Genomic DNA, 9,354 nt, shown 5'->3' with positions numbered 1-9,354 from the left:
CGTAACCCAATACTGTCTGATGACTGAGGTTACAGAGGGCCAGATAATAGTTAAACAGGAGCAGAGTAATGAACGTAACCCAATACTGTCTGATGACTGAGGTTACAGAGGGCCAGATAAAGGGAAGGGAATCGAGGTGATGAGATCCAGGTGTGTGTGATGACTGATGATTACAGAGGGCTAGATAGAAGGAAAGGGAATCGAGGTGATGAGATCCAGGTGTGTGTGATGACTGATGATTACAGAGGGCTAGATAAAGGGAAGGGAATCGAGGTGATGAGATCCAGGTGTGTGTGATGACTGATGATTACAGAGGGCTAGATAGAAGGAAAGGGAATCGAGGTGATGAGATCCAGGTGTGTGTGATGACTGATGATTACAGAGGGCTAGATAAAGGGAAGGGAATCGAGGTGATGAGATCCAGGTGTGTGTGATGACTGATGATTACAGAGGGCTAGATAGAAGGAAAGGGAATCGAGGTGATGAGATCCAGGTGTGTGTGATGATGGTTCCAGGACCTGTGGTTAGTAGAGAGGGAGAGCAGCAGGAGGCATGACAGTAGTAAAAATGACCCCAGCTTCAGTTTAGATCTTCAAAGGGATCCCCTAGTGTAGAGGATGACGATGGTCTCTCCTGTCGTGGAAATTCAGCACTGAGAGTGACTAGGTCTTGGTCATTTCTTTAAAACAATCATCTTTATTTAATATCGATTCATTATTGCAATAATGAGACTGTAGGCCCACCAGTCTTGACTGAATGTTAGTCTGAGAGTCTAGCCTTTACAGACGATGCACAGTTTTTATATAGCTGATACCTAAGATTGCTTAGTCAGTCACTTCGAACCTTCCCAAAAGCCACATTGGTTATCTACACAGGATGGTCTTTTACCTAGTTTCCCAGATGCCAGGAAGATGAGACAATGAGGCATTGTTCTTAACTCTTCCAGACTATCTCTATCTCGAGTCACACACACCACATCTTGTCTATAGAATGCTAGCTTTTAGGTTTTTATCACCAACACAAATCATTTGTCAGCTTCAAGCTTTCTCTAGTCTCTCCCATGTCCTCAACACCCAGACTAGCTGCAGGGTGCCAGAGTGGAGACCATAAAACACAGCATTAGCAGGACAGAGATATCTTACTGTTCGTTAAGTAAAAGGTCCCTTTCATCTCCCTGTTGTTATGGTATGGTAACTCTCTGTCTCTAGTCTCTCTCTCTAGTCTCTCTCTCTAGTCTCTCTCTCTCTCTCTCTGGTCCCTTTCATCTCCCTGTTGTAATGGTATAGTCAGTAACTCCCTCTGTCTCTAGTCTCTCTCTCTAGTCTCTCTCTAGTCTCTCTCTCTCTAGTCTCTCTCTCTCTCCCTCTCTAGTCTCTCTCTCTAGTCTCTCTAGTCTCTCTCTAGTCTCTCTCTAGACTCTCTCTCTAGACTCTCTCTCTAGTCTCTCTCTCTAGTCTCTCTCTCTCTCTAGACTCTCTAGTCTCTCTCTCTCTCTTTCTCTAGTCTCTCTAGTCTCTCGCTCTAGTCTCTCTCTCTCTAGTCTCTTTCTCTAGTCTCTCTCTCTCTCTCTAGTCTCTCTCTCTCTCCCTCTCTAGTCTCTCTCTCTAGTCTCTCTCTAGTCTCTCTCTCTCTAGATTCTCTCTCTAGTCTCTCTCTCTCTAGTCTCTCTCTCTCTCTCTCTCTCGTCTCTCTCTCTCTCTCTCTCTCTCTCTCTCTCTAGTCTCTCTCTCTCTAGTCTCTCTCTCTCTAGTCTCTCTAGTCTCTCTCTCGCCCTCTCTCTCTCGCTCTATTCTCTCTCTCTAGTCTCTCTCTTCTAGTCTCTCCCTCTCTCTCTCTCTCTCTCTCGTCCCTCTCTCTAGTCTCTCTCTCTAGTCTCCCTCTCTCTCTCTCTCTCTGGTCCCTTTCATCTCTCTGCTGTAATGGTATGGTCCTTAACTGTACCAGTAGTTTCTATTCATCCATTTTTTTCCATTATTCAGTGAAGGATGAGAGAGAGTTGGAGAGCGAGGGAGAGAAAGGGATAGAGAGAGAGAGAGAGAGAGAATGTGAGTCTAGTGTTATGATGATGTGTAACCAGACAGGAACCAACCAGGACTCTTCATTTCCTAGTACAGTACAAGATACACAGGCTACGCCTTGGCTTGAAGAATAGATGACTTGATATTGAAATATTTACAAAGAAATGAACAGTCAACTGCCCTCAATTTTAACAAGACCATATTTCTGACGTCTATGGCATTTCATCGGCTTGGAATTCAAATTCCTTTCAGTCGTAAGAGGAATGCTGAGACGATACACTCTTTACAAATTCCCCTTGTTGCCTTATTGTGTAGAACTAATGGAAGGGATTTACAGCCATGAAGAAAAAAAAAAAACTTTCCATTCCCCCCCCCCCCCCCCCCAGCCAAAGATTTCACTCTCGAATGCAAGAACCGTTTTAAAGTCTGTGTCTCCCTTTCGCACAATTTCAGTTTCCAAGTCTCTCCGGAGGCCCGTAGTGAATTCAGTGCCTAAAAACCATTAAAATACCTTCGATTCCAAGTGGAAGGGACTTTTTTTCCAGCTGGATAGCTCTGGATTGATTGTATTTCTGAGGGTATTAGTATTGCTCTGATGCGCTGGCCAAGGTGGGCATGCCACACGCTGGCTGTCCCTAAAAACACTTCCAGAATCCCACAATGCAAATATATAGTGGTGATTAAAGCAGGCAGACCCACTCTATAGAGACAGGGGGGGGGGATGGAGGGAGGGAGAGATGGAGGGAGGGGAGACTGAGACACACACAAGAAACAGAGAGAAAAACAAAGAGCGACTAAGAGAGAGTGACTAGAGAGAGAGAGAGATGGCTTGGGATCCTTTCATTTCTCCTGGAATCTCTCCGTTCTTGTTCATTCATCACACCCTACTGATTGAGCTTCATCCTGTCAAAAGGGATCGAGTCCCAAATGGCTAACTATTCCTTATATAATGCAGTGCACTACTTTTGATTAGGTCCTAAAGTAGTGCACTACACAGGGAATAGGTACATTTCTTGTTACTTTTTATCTCTATATATTTATTTTTAACTTTAGTTTATTTACTAAATATTTTCTTGACTATTTCTTGAACTGCATTGTTAGTTAAGGGCTTGATAGTAAGCATTTCACTGTAAAGTCTATTACCCCTGTTGTATTGAGCGCATGTGACAAATAAAATTAGATTTGAATAGGATTCCATTTGGAATGGGGACAGGAACACTTCAACCACCAGGTGGCGCCAAAGACCAGGCAACCATCGATGGTAAAGGATTCTTCTATTGGTCGTTGTATGAACAGGAAGGGGGGGGGCGCACTTGGCCTGTCAGATGTATGGTTAATGGGTAACTGATATGAAGGTTGTTTTTAGAATGAGCCAGAGAACGTACACGTGAATGACAGTTAAAACTTCTGTTTCTCTCGACAACCAACACAAAAGGTTCAAGGATGCAAACTACAATGTTTTCACTGTTAGTCTGTTGATTACACAGCATGTGACGAATACAATTTGATTTGAATCTGTCATATAAATAAACAAAACATCTAAAATAGTTTTTTTCTTGGAATTTGGTTGTGCTTTTAGAATGTTGGTTGTGTTTTTAGAATGTTGGTTGTGTTTTTAGAATGTTGGTTGTGTTTTTAGAATGTTGGTTGTGCTTTTAGAATGTTGGTTGTGCTTTTAGAATGTTGGTTGTGCTTTTAGAATGTTGGTTGTGTTTTTAGAATGTTGGTTGTGCTTTTAGAATGTTTGTTGTGTTTTTAGAATGTTGAGAGAACTGTGATAAAACATTGGCAATTCAACTAACTCTTGGCTGTCTTTTAATGTGGCCGGAATACAGGTTGTAATCTCATTCGTCAGCGTCTCAACCAAACATTACCCAGTTATCCACGTTGAAATGATGTGGTGTTCCCGGTGGGTAAAGGATACCCAGCCTTTCTATGTTGTTGTACTGTTCAGCAGAGTTGGTGTCAATTCAGGAAGTACACTGACATTCCAAATGATCTTCAATGCTTTTTCCAATGAGGAAAATGTTGCATTGAAATTTGGTTAACAGTCTGAAATGACTGGATTTGAAAAGGAACTGACCCCAAACCTTTTATTTTACTAGGCTTAACTGACGTTAAGAACAAATTCTTATTTTCAATGACGGCCATTTCACAGTAAAGCCTGTTGTATTGAGCGCATGTGACAAATAACTGAACTGCCTGTTCAGGGGCAGAATGACAGATTTGTACCTTGTCAGCTCGGGGATTTGAACTTGGAACCTTTCGGTTACTAGTCCAACACTCTAACCACTAGGCTGTTTTCATCAGACCAGAGATTATTGTTTCTCCATGGTCTGAGAGTCCTTTTGGCAAACTCCAAATGGGCAGTCATGTGCCTTTTACTGAGGAGTGGCTTCCAATTGGCCACTCTACCATAAAGGCCTGATTGGTGGAGGGCACCAGAGGCAGTTGTCCTTCTGGAAGGTTCTCCCATCTCAACAGTGGAACTCTAGTGCTCTGTCAGAGTAACCATTGGGTTCTTGGTCTGCTCTCTGAACAAGGCCCTTCTCCCCCGATTGCTCAATTTGTCAGGCTGGCTAGCTCTAGGAAGAGTCTTGGTGGTTCAAAACCTCTTTCATTTGGAGAATGACAGGGGCCACTGTGTTCTTGGGGACCTTCAATGCTGTAGTCATTTTTTGGTACCCTTCCCTAGATCTGTGACTCGATACAATCCTGTCACCAGCCCCAGCCCCGGTCCATCCTCTCATCCCCCCCAGACCATCCTCTCTCCAGACCCAAACCATCCTCTCTCCAGCCCCAAACCATCCTCTCACCAGCCCCAGTTCATCCTCTCTCCAGCCCCAGACCATCCTCTCACCAGCCCCAGACCATCCTCTCACCAGCCCCAGACCATCCTCTCATCCCTCCCAGACTATCCTCTCATCCCTCCCAGACCATTCTCTCATCCCTCACAGACTATCCTCTCATCCCTCCCTGACCATCCTCTCATTCCTCCCAGACCATCCTCTCACCAGCACCAGACCATCCTCTCATCCCTCCCAGACCATTCTCTCACCAGCCCCAGTCCATCCTCTCATCCCTCCCAGCCAATCCTCTCATCCCTCCCAGCCAATCCTCTCATCCCTCCCAGCCAATCCTCTCATCCCTCCCAGCCAATCCTCTCATCCCTCCCAGACCATTCTCTCACCAGCCCCAGTCCATCCTCTCACCAGCCCCAGTCCATCCTCTCACCAGCCCCAGTCCATCCTCTCACCAGCCCCAGTCCATCCTCTCACAAGCCCCAGTCCATCCTCTAACCAGCCCCAGTCCATCCTCTCACCAGCCCCAGTCCATCCTCTGTGTGTGTGTGTGTGTGTGTGTGTATGCATAAATAAACAGGGACATGTTCTGATTCAAAAGCAGTGAAGCCAGGTCCTTGTCATTGCTCTGTTCCCCAGCCAGGTCCTTGTCATTGCCCCACAGTTCACTATAGATCATTTCCAGGTCATTTGTGATTCTGTGCCTGGGAGATTGGCCTCACTTTATCTCAGCCTATCTGCTCTGTGTTCCCCAGTGTGAAAAAGTAGGGTCTGCGTCTCCAATGGCATCCTATTCCCTGCGTTTGACCAGCGCCTAAAGCACTATGTAGGTGAATAGTGTGCCGTTTTGGATGCTGACCAGGTTTCAGTTCAGGCGAAGAGCTCTTTCCACTGCGGCCCTCTCCCTTAAGGGCATCTACCTACTAGGTTAGGTTTGCTCCTAGCAGAACTCAGTCAGGCCAAGTGAATGTCTGGGCCTCGCTTTACGCCCTTAAAAACACTGTCGCTTAAAAAACAAGTTAAAAGCAGCAATAGTACTGTTTGTCCCTCTTGAGACGCCATAGCCAGTATACACTTCCTCAAAATAGTTACATCAAACTAAGATGTTTGGCAGTATTTCTGACAATAAACACTTGATTGAAGAATCCCTACTGTTGACCAATCACTGATGAAGGGGTGTAGACTTTTGGCTACTAAACTTCGGCCTCCAGAAGTTATTGTGTGAACAGCTGAAAAAAAAAAAAAAGACAGAAAGAAACAAGAAATATCAGGCGATGTCATCATAATATAATATAAACAAACTGTTTCAGATGGAAACTTGCAGATGGCTTTACCCTCCTCCTCCTGTAACTTACCCTCCTCCCCCTGTAACTTACCCTCCTCCCCATGTAACTTACCCTCCTCCCCCTGTAACTTACCCTCCTCCCCCTGTAACTTACCCTCCTCCCCATGTAACTTACCCTCCTCCCCCTGTAACTTACCCTACTCCCCCTGTATCTTACCCTCCTCCCCCTGTAACTTACCCTCCTCCCCCTGTAACTTACCCTACTCCCCCTGTATCTTACCCTCCTCCCCCTGTAACTTACCCTCCTCCCCCTGTAACTTACCCTCCTCCCCCTGTAACTTACCCTCCTCCCCCTGTAACTTACCCTACTCCCCCTGTATCTTACCCTCCTCCCCCTGTAACTTACCCTCCTCCCCCTGTAACTTACCCTCCTCCCCCTGTAACTTACCCTACTCCCCCTGTATCTTACCCTCCTCCCCCTGTAACTTACCCTCCTCCCCCTGTAACTTACCCTACTCCCCCTGTATCTTACCCTCCTCCCCCTGTAACTTACCCTCCTCCCCCTGTAACTTACCCTCCTCCCCCTGTAACTTACCCTCCTCCCCATGTAACTTACCCTCCTCCCCCTGTAACTTACCCTCCTCCCCCTGTAACTTACCCTACTCCCCCTGTATCTTACCCTCCTCCCCCTGTAACTTACCCTACTCCCCCTGTATCTTACCCTCCTCCCCCTGTAACTTACCCTCCTCCCCCTGTAACTTACCCTACTCCCCCTGTATCTTACCCTCCTCCCCCTGTAACTTACCCTACTCCCCCTGTATCTTACCCTCCTCCCCCTGTAACTTACCCTACTCCCCCTGTATCTTACCCTCCTCCCCCTGTATCTTACCCTCCTCCCCCTGTATCTTACCCTCCTCCCCCTATAACTTACCCTCCTCCCCCTGTTCCTTACCCTCCTCCCCCTGTTCCTTACCCTCCTCCCCCTGTTCCTTACCCTCCTCCCCCTGTTCCTTACCCTCCTCCCCCTGTTCCTTACCCTCCTCCTCCTGTTCCTTACCCTCCTCCCCCTGTTCCTTACCCTTCTCACCCCTGTTCCTTACCCTCCTCCCCCTGTAACTTACCCTACTCCCCCTGTATCTTACCCTCCTCCCCCTGTAACTTACCCTCCTCCCCCTGTAACTTACCCTCCTCCTCCTGTAACTTACCCTCCTCCCCCTGTAACTTACCCTCCTCCCCCTGTAACTTACCCTCCTCCCCCTGTAACTTACCCTCCTCCCCATGTAACTTACCCTCCTCCCCCTGTAACTTACCCTCCTCCCCCTGTAACTTACCCTACTCCCCCTGTATCTTACCCTCCTCCCCCTGTAACTTACCCTACTCCCCCTGTATCTTACCCTCCTCCCCCTGTAACTTACCCTCCTCCCCCTGTAACTTACCCTCCTCCCCCTGTAACTTACCCTCCTCCCCCTGTAACTTACCCTACTCCCCCTGTATCTTACCCTCCTCCCCCTGTAACTTACCCTCCTCCCCCTGTAACTTACCCTCCTCCCCCTGTAACTTACCCTACTCCCCCTGTATCTTACCCTCCTCCCCCTGTAACTTACCCTCCTCCCCCTGTAACTTACCCTACTCCCCCTGTATCTTACCCTCCTCCCCCTGTAACTTACCCTCCTCCCCCTGTAACTTACCCTCCTCCCCCTGTAACTTACCCTCCTCCCCATGTAACTTACCCTCCTCCCCCTGTAACTTACCCTCCTCCCCCTGTAACTTACCCTACTCCCCCTGTATCTTACCCTCCTCCCCCTGTAACTTACCCTACTCCCCCTGTATCTTACCCTCCTCCCCCTGTAACTTACCCTCCTCCCCCTGTAACTTACCCTACTCCCCCTGTATCTTACCCTCCTCCCCCTGTAACTTACCCTACTCCCCCTGTATCTTACCCTCCTCCCCCTGTAACTTACCCTACTCCCCCTGTATCTTACCCTCCTCCCCCTGTATCTTACCCTCCTCCCCCTGTATCTTACCCTCCTCCCCCTATAACTTACCCTCCTCCCCCTGTTCCTTACCCTCCTCCCCCTGTTCCTTACCCTCCTCCCCCTGTTCCTTACCCTCCTCCCCCTGTTCCTTACCCTCCTCCCCCTGTTCCTTACCCTCCTCCTCCTGTTCCTTACCCTCCTCCCCCTGTTCCTTACCCTTCTCACCCCTGTTCCTTACCCTCCTCCCCCTGTTCCTTACCCTCCTCCCCCTGTTCCTTACCCTCCTCCCCCTGTTCCTTACCCTCCTCCCCCTGTTCATTACCCTCCTCTCCTGTTCCTTACCATCATCCCCCTGTTCATGACCCTCCTCCCCCTGTTCCTTACCCTCCTCCCGCTGTTCCTTACCCTCCTCCCCCTGTTCATTACCCTCCTCCCCTGTTCCTTACCATCCTCCCCCTGTTCATGACCCTCCTCCACCTGTTCCTTACCCTCCTCCCCCTGTTCCTTACCCTCCTCCCCCTGTTCCTTACCCTCCTCCCCCTGTTCATTACCCTCCTCCCCTGTTCCTTACCATCCTCCCCCTGTTCATGACCCTCCTCCCCCTGTTCCTTACCCTCCTCCCCCTGTTCCTTACCCTCCTCCCCTGTTCCTTACCCTCCTCCCCCTGTTCCTTACCCTCCTCCCCCTGTTCCTTACCCTTCTCACCCCTGTTCCTGTCCATAACCCCTCTACCCCTGTCCATTACCCCTCCCCCTGTCCCTTACCCCCTCTCCATTACCCCTCTCCCCCTGTCCATTACCCCTCCCCCTTGTCCCTTACCCCTCCTCCCTCCTGTCCCTGCCAATAGCGAAGTGGTCTGGGGAGAGCTGGGTACTTCAAACAAACTCCTGTTTTCTCAATGTGGAGGACAGGAGGAGAGGAGGACAGGAGGACAGGAGGACAGGAGCTGCACAGACAAGAAAATAAGAGAAAGAGAGGAGAGAAGCCCAGGCTTTATGTCAGAGAGGAGAGAAGCCCAGGCTTTATGTCAGAGAGGAGAGAAGCCCAGGCTTTATGTCAGAGAGGAGAGAAGCCCAGGCTTTATGTCAGAGAGGGGAGAAGCCCAGGCTTTATGTCAGAGAGGGGAGAAGCCCAGGCTTTATGTCAGAGAGGAGAGAAGCCCAGGCTTTATGTCAGAGAGGAGAGAAGCCCAGGCTTTATGTCAGAGAGGAGAGAAGCCCAGGCTTTATGTCAGAGAGGAGAGAAGCCCAGGCTTTATGTCAGAGAGGAGAGAA

The sequence above is a fragment of the Oncorhynchus mykiss genome, chromosome 23, assembly GCF_057628025.1.
Source record: "Oncorhynchus mykiss isolate SJ-2025 chromosome 23, ASM5762802v1, whole genome shotgun sequence".
Classification (NCBI taxonomy): Eukaryota; Metazoa; Chordata; class Actinopteri; order Salmoniformes; family Salmonidae; genus Oncorhynchus; species Oncorhynchus mykiss.
This window is presented reverse-complemented; position numbering follows the sequence as displayed.